We start from the raw sequence: 12,350 nt of genomic DNA, 5'->3' as shown, positions 1-12,350 counted from the left end.
ATGGATGGGATTGCAGAGGCTCCCTCAGGTCCTCAGCAGGAATCAGCAACCAGGAATAGACACAAAAGGCCCCCCTGAAGAGTTCGGGGGGGAGTGTCCTGTAGGGAGGGGACAGTGTCACCCCACCAGGGCAGGGCTGGCAAGTGGGAGGCTGCTCCAGGGCTCTGCAAGAGGCCTCCTGCTCTGCTCAGCCCCAGCACTGCCTGGTACCAACACCCCCGGCTGCCCCCGGCCCTGGGCAGCTCTGCTGCCACAGGCTGTGCCCTCACCGTGGCCCTGCAATGGCCCTGCCTGTCCCTCACCCGTGGCCCTGCCCGTGGCCCTGTCCCTTGGCTCTCTCTCTGCCAGCTCAGTGTGGGGCACACGGGCTGGGGGTCCCTCCCAAGCCCCCCGGGCAGCCGGCGTTGGCTGGGGGGATGTGAGGGCTGGGCCTGCTCAGCACAGCCCCGGCCTCGTGCCCAGCGCCTCTTTCCTGACCCACACAAGACCTTCCCGGCCCCCCAGGGCTCCCCTGCTGCTGCCTCTGCTCCTGGCCCTGCCTTTGCTGCTCCCTTGGCTGGGGCAGCGGCTGCAGGGGGGGGATGGCAGCAGCTTCAGCTCCACGGCACTTCCTGGGGGGAGCTCAGCCCGGGGGGGATGGGCAGGGACCTGATGGGGATGGACAGGGGCCCAGCAGGGACAGACAGGGCCTGCAGGGGAAAGCACAGGGACAACCTGGCCCCCCACACTGACACCGCTGTCTCTGCTCCTCCTTGCAGGCTCCGTGGCCAGGCACAGTTTGTGTTCCTGGGTGCCCACCATCTCAGCACTTGGAGACGCTCAAATCAGCGCCCGCAGCTCTGCAGCAAAGCCCCAGCTCACCTGGCACACAGGGGATGGACACAGCACCTGCTCGGGGATGGGCATTCACAGCTTTGTCTCTTCCCCACCACGGGGCTCTCCTTCTTCAGCAGCACCTCTGCCTTGCACTTATTCTCAGCCTCACCTCAGGGACAGCTCTGGGCTCAAGGACAGGAACCTGCAGGGAGGGGACATCAGGTGCAAGCTGAGGGCTGCCTGCTTGCACTGGCCTCTGGGCTTCTTTCTCCTACAATCAGCCCACAACTCAGCCTGCTTTTCTAACACCACACATTTACAGACTAACCTTGGAGATAGATATGGACAGACATCTCTATCACCCTGGGGATAGAGCCTCAAGCATGTGCTGCCATAGGAATGGCAATAAGAGAATCACAGAATCAGCCACGTTGGAAAAGACCTCAGAGATCATCAAGTCCAACCCTGGATCCAACCCCGCCGTGCTTCCCAGACCATGGCACTGAGGCCACATCCACTCTCACCTTCAACACCTCCAGGGACGCTGACTCCACCCCCTCCCTGCCCAGCCCATTCCAAGGCCTGATTACTCTCTGGGGAAAAAATTGCTTCCTAATATCCAACCTAAACCTCCCCTGGCACAGCTCCAGACCCAGCCCTCTTGTCCTACTGCTGCTTCCTGGCACAACAGCCCCACCCCCACCTGGCTCCAACCTCCTGGCAGGGACTTGCAGACAGTCAGGAGGTCTCCCCTGAGCCTCCTCTTCTCCAGCCTCAACACCCCCAGCTCCCTCAGCCTCTCCTCACACCACTTGTGCTCCACTCCCTTCCCCAGCCTCGCTGCTCTTCTCTGCTCCTGCTCCAGCCCCTCCAGGGCCTTCCTCAACTCAGGGGCCCAGAGCTGGACACAGCACTCCAGGGGTGGCCTCACCAGCACTCAGTCCAGCCCAACAATCACTTCCCTGCTCCTGCTGACACACTCTTCCTCAGCCAGGTCCCCCTGCAGAGCCCTCCTGCCTTCCAGCACATCAACACACCCCCAGCTTGGTGTCACCTGCACATTTGCTGATGAAATGCCTGGTTCTGCAGCAGCTGCAGATGCTCAAGGGGCAGCAGGACCAAGTCAGGGGCCTGGGGGGGCCTGGGGGGCTTTGAAGTTCAGGAGGGTCCTGGGAGAGCTGGGGAGGGGCTTTGGGGCTTGGGGGTACAAACCAGGACAGACCAGAACAGACCAGGACAGATCAGTACAGACCAAGACAGACCAGTACCTCCTCACTGCTCCCCAGAGCTCTCCTGGAGCTGGGCCACATTGTCGTGGGACACCTGAGCCCCCACAGTGTCCTCCCAGTACAGCCCAGTGCCCCCAGTACAGCCCACTGTGTTCCTGTCCCAGGGTGCCAGGTGATCCCTCTTTGGGGAGGGCTGGAAGGGATTTGAGAGGAGGCTAGGGGAGATTTGAGGGGGTGGTTGGATAGGAATTTGGGGGATTTTGGGGTGCTTTGAGTGCATTTAGGAGAGTTAAAAGGGGTCTTGGGAGGTCAAAGGATCTGTAGGGAGAGGGGATTAAAAGGAAAAGGGGGGTTAGGAGACATTTGGGAGGGGTTAATGATGTCTAGGGGGAAAGAGGAGGGGCTGCACCAAGAGCAGGTGAGTCCTGGTACCCCCTTGGGGTTCCCAAGACGTTCTTGGTGTCCCTAATTCCCCCCTTAACACCCTGAGACCCCCCTGGTGTCTCCAATGTCCCCAGGGCCTCCCCATGGCCATAATTCCCCCAATTCCACTGTCCCCACACCCCTCCTCATTGTCCCCACTGTCCCCAAACCCCATCCCTGATGTCCCCAATCCTCCATCTCCCTCCAGGAGCCCCCCCTGGACCCTCTGACCACAAAAATGCTCTCTCCCCCCACAGTAACAGAAAGACCAAGGGCATCTGGGGACACACTGGGGACAGTTGGGGGGCTTTGGGGGGGCACTGGGAGGGACTAGGGGGTTACTGGGGGATTACCAGGACACACGGGGAGACACTGGCAGGTTACTGGGCCATACTGGGGGTTACTGGGTGCTCACTGCAGGATCACTGGGCCATACTGGGGGGCAGTGGGAGGTCACTGGGACACACTAGCTGGTCACTGAGGGGGTTACTGGGCCATACTGAGGGCCAGTAGGAGGTCATTGGGATATACTGGGGGCACTGGGATCCCCTTAGTCGGTTCTGCTACATCTTCCCCCTGGACTTTTGGGGGCACCCCCAGGACCCCTCCCCTGGGGGCTGGGAGATCCCCTGAACCCCACTGCTGGGCTCTAGGGGACACCCAGGCCCCCCTCCTTTGGGGTCTCTGTGTGCTGAGTTTTGGGGGTCTCTGGGGTTCAAGGGGAGAATTGGGATCCCCTTTCCTTGGGGTTGGTCCGCTGGGCTGGCAGAGGTGCTATGGTGGGATGGGAAATGGCATCATAGGAGTTTTAGTTGGCCGTGGCCAGGCAGGACTGACACGGAGACACCCCAAAATCCTCTCAAAACCCCTGAAATCCTCTCAGAAATCCACCCCTGGACCCATCGAAACCTCGTCAAAGACACCCCAAATCCCCTCAGAGACCTCATCTCCCCCCCAGGATCCCCTAAACCCTCTCAGTGACCTGCAAAACCCACCTGGGACCCCCCAAGCCCTTTCAGGGACCCCAAAAAACTCCTTCGGAGACCCTCAAAACCGCCTGGGACTCTCGAAATCCCTCTAGAAACCTTCAAAACTGCTTCAAAGACCCTCCCCCAAAGCCCCCCAGGACCTCCCAATTCCTTTGGAGACTCCAAAACTCCCTCAGGGATTCACAAATCCCTTCAGGGACCTTCCACCTCCCTCCTAAGTCTCCTCAGGACACCAAACCCCTTCAGAGACCCCCCCAAAACCTCCTCAGGGACCCCTAAAAGCCCCTAAGAGACCACAAAGCCACAGAACAGCAGAAGAGCTTTCTGTAAAGGAAGGGAGCAAAGAAGGAGGAGACCAAGGAAAAACTGAAGCAAAGCAATAAAATCATCCTGGCCCTTGCAGTTTTTCCTTCACCTTTTTCTCACTTTTCCTTTTTTTAGGGTTCTTTTTTTAGTTGGGTGGTTTTGAATTTTTTTTCCGAGAGGCTTTCACAGGAATCGAATCGAACATCCGGGTTCTTGGGAGGCCTCCGGGCCCCACGGCCCCCGAAAGGCTCCTCCGAACCTCCGAACCCTCCGCGCTAAACCCTCCCGAGCCCTCCAGCCTTTCCCCCCACAGCCGCGCTCCCCGCAGCCCCCGAGGGGATCCCCAGACCCCGCTCTCCCGCACCCCCCGCCTGCACTCAGAGCTCACCGACCGACCCGCCGCCATCACCGATTCCCGGCAGCCAACGCGGCAGGGGCGGGGGCGGGGCTGCGGGGGCGTGGCCGCGCGCTGATTGGCTGCGGCGGCGTTCTCTGAACGCGGTGCGCGCGCAGCCGGGACTCGGTGATGGCGGCGGGGCCTGCGGTTCGCTCTGAGTGCTGTGAGTCCCCCCGGGGGGGCTCGGGAGGGTTTAGCGGGGGGGTTCGGGGATAACCGAGGAGGTTTTGAGGGGTCCCTGAGGGAGTTCGGTGTCCTGAGGGGACTCAGGGGGTGGTTGGAGGTTCCTGAAGGGGTTTGGGGGTCTCTGAGGGGGTTTTGGTTTCTGAGGAGATTTGGGGGGTGCCAGGTGGGGTTTGGGGGTCTCTGAGGAGGTTTGGGGGTCCTGGCGGGACCTTTTAGGCAGTTTTGGGGTCTCTAGGGGGTTTACGGGGTCTTAGACGGTTTTGAGGGTCTCTGAGGGGGATTGGGGGGTCCCTAAAGGGGACTGGGGGGTCCCAGGTGGTTTTGCGGGTCACTGAGAGGGTTTAGAGGGTGCTGGGGAGGGATGAGGTCTCTGAGGGCATTTGAGGGGACCTTGAGAAGGTTTTGATGTGTCGAGGGGGGGATTTCAGGAGTTTTGAGGGCATTTTGGGGGGTTCCCTAAAGCCCAGCAGTAGGTCCAGGGGATCCCCCAGCCCCAAAGAGGAGGGGTCCTAGGGATGGCCCCCAAAATCCGGGGGGGGAAATGTACCACATCTGGGTAAGGGGATCCCTAGACCCCAGTATATCCCAGTGACTTTCCAGTGACCCCTTCAGTGACCAGCCAGTGTGTCCCAGTGACCTCCCACTGCCCTCCAGGATGACCCAGTGATCCTCCAGTGAGCACCCAGTAACCCCCAGTATGTCCCTGTAACCTCCCAGTGTCTCCCCGTGTGTCCTGGTAATCCCCCATTAACTCCCCAGTCCCTCCCAGTGCCCTCTCAGTGTCCCTCAGTTCTCCCCAGTGTGTCCCAGTATCCCCCAGTAATCACCCAGGGCCCTGCAAAGCCCCCCAACTGTCCCCAATGTTTCCCCAGATGCCCTTGGCCTTTCTGGGAGTGTGTGGGGGGTGTTTTTGTGGTCGGAGGGTCCAGGGGGGGCTCCTGGGGTGAGATGGAGGGTTGGGGACCTCAGGGATGGGCCTTGGGGACAGTGGGGAGGGGATTGGGGACAGTGGAATTGGGGGTGCCAAGGGGAGAACTGGGGCTATGGGAAGTCCCTGGGAACATTGGAGACACCAGGGGGTGTTGGGGTGTCAAGGGGGGAACTGGGGACAGCAAGAGGGTCTTGGAGACAGCAGGGGGGTTTCAGGTATCACCTGCTCGTGATGCAGCCCCTTCTCTCCCCCCCAGGCCCCTTTAACTCCCCCCAAATGTCCCTTAACCTCAATTTTCCTTTTAATCCCCTTCCCCCACAGATCCCTTTGATGCCCCAATGCCCCCAAAACCTGTTTTACTTCCCCAAATACACCCAAAGACCCCCCCAAATCCCGATCCAACCCCCCCCAGATCCCCCCAAATCTCCCACAGCCAGTCCCCCCTCAAATCCATTCCAACCCCCCCCAAAGAGGGATCACCCACACCCTGGGACAGGAACACAGTGGGCTGTACTGGGGGCACTGGGCTGTACTGGGAGGGCACTGGGGGGGGCTCAGGTGTCCCAGGACAACGTGGCCAAGCTCCAGGAGAGATCTGGGAAGCAGTGAGGAGGTACTGCTCTGTCCTGGTCTGTCCTGGTCTGTACCCCCAATCCCCAAAGCCCCTCCCCAGCTCCCCCAGGACCCTCCCGCACCCCAAAGCCCCCCAGGTCCCCCCAGGCCCCTGATTTGGTCCTGCTGCCCCTTGAGCATCTCCAGCTCCTGCAGAACCAGGCATTTCTTTGCTCCCCACAGGGTCCTTCCCACACCCAGAATGGCATCTGGAGGCAGCAGGATGTGCACAGGGCTCCCATTTCCTACAGTGCAAAGGGGCTGCAGGGAATGATTCCCCTGCTCTTGCAAATCTGCCAAAACCTGCAGGGCACAGAAGGGGAAGCTTCAGGAATTTGCTGGCCTTGGGAGTGGAGCTCACAGGGTATTGAGAGGAACATATCCCTCAAATACAATCTCTCTGCATACACAATATCTGTCTGGACAGGCAGATAAAGCAATAATCAGATATATTCTGTATCATGTATATGGCACATATTCTATAGAGTCCATCCTTAGGTGTTGTATGATAGATCTATAAGATATTACAAACAATAAGCAGTAATAGAACAAGTGTCCTCCTTAGGGAGACACTTCAGAAGGGAACTTGCACTTGACCCCCTCCCATCTTCAGCTTCGAGCCACCCGGTGCCACAGAGGGGGACAGAGCTCCTGTGGAACATTCTATTCCACTGACACAGAGCAAGGAATAAACCCAAAGTATTGCCTGGGTTTGTTCCCTGGGGGTCTCTGCAGCAGCAAGCACAGCCCCACACTGACTGCTCTGGGCTGTGCAGGCATTTGTGCTTCTGCCTGTCTCACACACACACAAAAGTCTGGTGTAGTGCTGCCCTCAGGAAAACCCCCCAGCCTTAAATTCAGTCCCCATCATGCAGTCATGAAAGAAGTTGTCAGTGAATTTGCCAGAAAGCATGAAAAATAGAAGAGCACACTGTTATACACAAATACAGGTAATTACTGTTCTGACCACACATTCCAGATTAATTTGGTGCAGTGATAATAAAAATCATAAACCCACGTAATGTTGTGCAAGAGAACACAGATTGACCAAGTGAAGCCAGACATTAATAGAGATAAATTCAAGAAGATCAGCAGTGCAGTGTTTTACTCCTGCTAACACTTGTGGACAGTCTGACTCTGACTTCATGTACAGGATGGACGTACCTGTGCCCCTGGGGCTGCCAGTGCCATGGTGGGCAGCAGGAACCACAGAGGATGGTGCCAGTGAGGCAAAGAGCCACAGCCACAGATTGGCTTCTGTGTCTGGGCCAGCAGAATGGATTCTGTCATTCCATTTGCATGGCCCATTGAAGCTCAACAATTTCAGTGTCTGACTGCCCAGGATTCTCTCACACTAAACTTCACACTCGTAGGCAAAAAGTTGCTTTTAATCCTTGCAAATATGGAAACTGCACACCCAGAATATTGGCACAACAGAGGAATCCAGTTGTCAGAAATGATGGCAGAGGAGGCGTGGAAGGAGGAAGCATTTGCACACCAAAGCACAGGGGTAATGATGAAGGCCTGAAGTCCAGTGATTTCATATTTATTCTCTACACTGAAACTAGGAAGAAAAAAATTGAGTTTTAAGTGAGACTACATTAATTCAGCTTTTGATTAATATATAGCAACTCAATCAAATCAAGTGCTCATGAAATGTCCTCACTCTCCTAATCCTCCCACTTAAACTTTTTTTTTTTGGCTGAATCTTCATATTTTGGAGTATGTTTTGGCTGAATCTTAACTTTTTGCAGTTTGGGGAGGGGTTCATCTCACTATTTCTGAGGGGCTTTTTGCCTGAATGTTGGTGGTTTGGGTTTTTGTGGGCTGAATCTTGGTGTTTTGGAGGTTTTTATGGACACAGGAGGCCCGGTGAGTTCTAGAGATGGACTTGGGCAGGAGGAACCCCCAAGCCAACGTGCTCAGCCTTTGTTTTCCCCCCATCAGGATTTGTCCTTCCCAAAGCTTGGGCGGATGGAGGAGGAGGCTGCGAGGAAGAGGAAGATGCCTTGGGCCCCCCAGGCAGGTGAGGAGGAAGTCAGTGTCCCTTTGGGCGGGTGTTGTGCTGGCTCTGTCAGCCCAGCATGGCCCCGGCTGCAGGACAACCCCGCTGGCGCCGCCGTCCTGCCGGGGCCGGAGTTGGGGGGATGTCCTTGGCCTTCCCTGTGGGCCGGAGGCAAATCCCCTGCCTGTCCTTCTTGCTTCCTGCCCCAGGCCCCGAGCTGAGGACGGAGAGCCCGGAGGACAAATCCCCCCGTGAGACCCTGGTGGGAGAGGCCGTTTTGAAGGGCTCCCCGGCGCAGGAAGGCAGCGGGGAGGGAAAGGGCCGGAGATCCCCCCGCAGGAGGGGCTCCAAAGCCATCCCAGGGTGCTCTGAGGAGGAAAGAGCCAGCCTGTGCCGGGAAGGCGGCCGGAGGTTGAGGGGGAGCTCTGAGCTGGTGGTCCCTGAGCAGCCTCCCAGCAGGCAGAAGCCCTTCAGGTGCTTGGAATGTGGGAAGAGCTTCAGGAAAAGCTTCAACCTCCTCACCCACCAGCACATCCACACCGGGGAACGTCCCTACATGTGTGGGGAATGTGGGAAGAGCTTCAGGCAGAGGTCCAACCTCCACACCCACCAGCGCATCCACACTGGGGAACGGCCCTACACGTGTAGGGAATGTGGGAAGAGCTTCAACCAGAGCTCCAACCTCCGCACCCACCAGGGCATACACACTGGAGAACGGCCCTACCCGTGTATGGAATGTGGGAAGAGCTTCAGGGACAGCTCCCACCTGATCGAACACCAGCACATCCACACCGGAGAACGGCACTACACCTGTAGGGAATGTGGGAAGAGCTTCAGCCAGAGATCCACCCTCCTCCAACACCGTGGTGTGCACACTGGGGAACGGCCCTACACATGTTGGGAATGTGGGAAGAGCTTCAGTTACAGCTCCACCCTCCACATCCACCGACTCATCCACACTGGGGAACGACCTTACAAGTGCTTGGAATGTGGGAAGAGGTTCAGGACCAGCTCAGATCTCCTCAGGCATGAGCAGACACACACAGATGAGAGGCCCTTCCGCTGCACCGACTGCGGGAAGGGCTTTAACCGGAAATCCCACCTTGTCACCCACCGGCGCATCCACACAGGGGAGAGGCCCTACAAGTGTGGGGAGTGTGGGAAGAGCTTCACCGAGAGCTCTAAGTTGACCAGACACCAATGGACCCACCGGTAAGGGAAGCTCTACCAGTGCCCCGACTGCAGGAAGAGCTTCGGCCGCTGCTCCAACTCCGTCAGCTATTGGAGGACCTTTATTGGATGATCCACAGGGACCCGCGTTGAGGACAGACCTGGTTCCAGGTCATCCATGCTGGGCACTGTCTTGGGTCTGGATGGCCATGTTTTGGTAGCAGGGGAGCTCCAGGGGTGGGTTCTGTGAGCAGCTGCCAGAAGCTTCCTCCATGTCCAGCCCCTCTCCTGACCCCCCTGACAGTGAGGGTGACCCAGGGTCTTGTTAATCCAGCCCTTGGGCAGATTAGAGTGAAAGGACAGTGAATAATCAGTGTTTATAGATATATATATGTAGTGTTTATTTTAGAACAGTTGGGTTGCCATGTAAAGCAGGTTTGGAGCCATTTTGGTTCCAGTATATAGTGATATGAAAGCGTAAAAATAACACTTAAGAAAATGTAGAAGGGAAAAGAAAGTATCAGAGTAGAAAGATGCAGAGGCCACTCCCCCCTGAGGATAGTTTATCTATCTATCTATCTATCTATCTATCTATCTATCTATCTATCTATCTATCTATCTATCTATAGGGTTTAGTTTAGGAAAATTTTATTTCCGTGTAAAGTAGATTTGGGACAGTTTTGGCTCCTGTTTATAGTGATATAAAACCATAAAAATAACACTTCCCCTCTCTGGCTCCAAGCCCAGCCTGTCCTCTCCAAGGGTGGATGTTCCCCCTTCTGCCCCAGGCGGTTCCATTGCCCTTGGGCAGCAAAGTCCCCACTGCTTCTGCAACTGGAGAGTGTTGGAGCCATGGACCATTAACATTCCAGTCTCTCCCAGCTCTGCATCCCAAAAGTCAAGAGGGATCAATCTGTCACCTCAAAGTGGATCAACCCCACTGAAAAAAGCTCGATCTCACCCCAAAATTCCTGTTTCTTATTTTCCCGATGTAATTCTGGGGCTGCCGGTGCCACCCCTCAGCTTTCCACAGGCTGAGGCTTGGCCTTGCACTTTTGCCTTTGCTGGATTTCTTCATCAAATATTTCTCTCTCCCTGAAAACAAAAATATGGAAGGTTTTCAATAATCTGGACATCTTTAGACCATCTGGACAATTTACAGGTTGCAGTGTTGGAACGGAACATTTTCCACATTTAATCATTTGTTCCCATCCCTCCCAGGAGGGAGGACACTGAACTCTTCCACAGAAACAGAAAACTAGTAACAAAAATTCAGAGACTACTGAAAATGAAAAATACCTTTTGCTCACAGGTGGCCCTTTCATTTCTTTCTCTTCTGCTTTCTTACAATTGAAGTTATCTGTGGCAGCAGTTGCCTAGATGATGGCCAAAAAAAGCATTTAATTCATTTAGAATCATTCCAGAAAACTGAATCACAACTGGGGATTTGAAACTGCCTCAGGGGAGCACATTTGGAGAAAAGGGTTCCTCAGTCACTTAGAAAATTTGGCTGAAACTGCTCGTTGTGGGCCTGAAACTCTTAAATAAATAATACCAACTCATCCTGCATCCTTCCCAGGGGAGTATTTTTATCCCCAGATTAAGATATTCTCCTGGCATTTTGTCTCTACACAAATCAATGTTCTCCTGGGAAAAGCACCAAGTATATGAGACAAGTAACTGTAAAAACAACCAACCCACCCACCCCACACACAAAGAACAGCCCAAGAAAACCCCATGAACTTGCCAAATTGAATAAACCCCTGAAAACCAGGCTTTGAAGCATGTCAGAAGTAATTAAAATACATGAGAAATCATCCTTTCTGCCTTCAACAAACTGTCTCAAGCTTCTCCTTTCTGTGCTTAAAAATCAGCATTTCAGTGAGTCAGGCTGCAGACAGGTATGAACTTTGCTGCCCAGCTCAGCCACCAGTGCCCCTAAAGGTCCCCCAGAAAAGGGGATTGAGGGGGTCCTGGGTGGGCTCTGGATGGATTTAGGGGGTCCTTGGGGGTCTGTGGAGTGGTCCTGGCACCTTTAGGGTGAGTTGGATGCCCATTGAGGAGGAGGTGCCCTCCCAAAGCCCCACAGAGCAGGTTGACACAGGGGAATGCAGGAGGGGTCCCCATTCCTGATCCATTCTGGGGCCGGTTTTGCCCTCCCCAACCTCGGCTCCTCCCTGTGTCACATCGATCATATGACAATCACATCCTCCTCTGTGACATCACATCCTCCTCCGTGACATCACAGCTCCCTATGACATCACACCCCCCTGTGACATCACATCCTTCCTGTGACATCACATATCTCATATGACATCACATCATACTCTGTGACATCACATGTCTCCTATGACATCACATCCTTCTCTGTGATATCACAGCTCCCCTGTGACGTCGCATCCTCCTCTGTGACATCACAGCTTTCCTGTGACATCACATCCTCCTCTGTGACATCACAGCTTTCCTGTGACATCACATCCTTCCTGTGACATCACATGCTTCCTGTGACATCACATCTCCCTGTGACATCACATCGTTATCTGTGACATCGCATCCTCCCTTGTGACATCACATCCTTCTCTGTGACATCACGTCTCATATGACATCACATCCTCCTCTGTGACATCACATCCTCCTCTGTGACATCACAGACCCCCTGTGACGTCACATCCTCCTCTGTGACATCACATCCTCCACTGTGACATCGCTTGTCTCCTATGACATCACATCCTCCTCTGTGACTTCATATCCTCCTCTGTGACATCGCTTGTCTCCTATGACATCACATCCTCTGTGTCATCACATGTCTCCTATGACATCATATCCTCATCTGTGACATCACAGCTCCCCTGTGACATCACAGCTCTCCTCTGTGACATTGCATGTCTCCTATGACATCATATCCTCCTCTGCGACATCACAACTCTCGTATGACATCACATCCTCCTCTGTGACATCACAGCTCCCTGTGACATCACATCCCCCCTGTTTAAACATCCCCCTCTATGACATCCCAACTCCCTGTGACATCACATCCTCCTCTGTGACATCACATCCTCCTATGACATCACATCCTCCTCTGTGACATCACAGCTCCCTGTGACATCACATCCTCATCTGTGACATAACATCCTCTTCTGTGATATCATATCCTCCTCTGTGACATCACAACTCTCGTATGACATCACATCCTCATCTGTGACATAACATCCTCCTCTGTGACATCACATGTCTCCTATGACATCACATCCTCCCCTGTGACTTCATATCCTCCTCTGTGACATCG

General features: G+C 55.0%; 1 pseudogene; it reads left to right on the top strand.

The window, feature by feature from the left end:
* The window catches only part of LOC135405019 (zinc finger protein 91-like), a 95,796-nt pseudogene extending 86,572 nt beyond the window's left edge, over window positions 1-9,224 (top strand).
* Window positions 9,225-12,350: the final 3,126 nt, after the last annotated feature.

Source organism: Pseudopipra pipra, chromosome W (assembly GCF_036250125.1).
Source record: "Pseudopipra pipra isolate bDixPip1 chromosome W, bDixPip1.hap1, whole genome shotgun sequence".
Classification (NCBI taxonomy): Eukaryota; Metazoa; Chordata; class Aves; order Passeriformes; family Pipridae; genus Pseudopipra; species Pseudopipra pipra.
The sequence above is the reverse complement of the archived record's forward strand: the minus strand, read 5'-3'. Positions and strand labels throughout refer to the sequence as shown.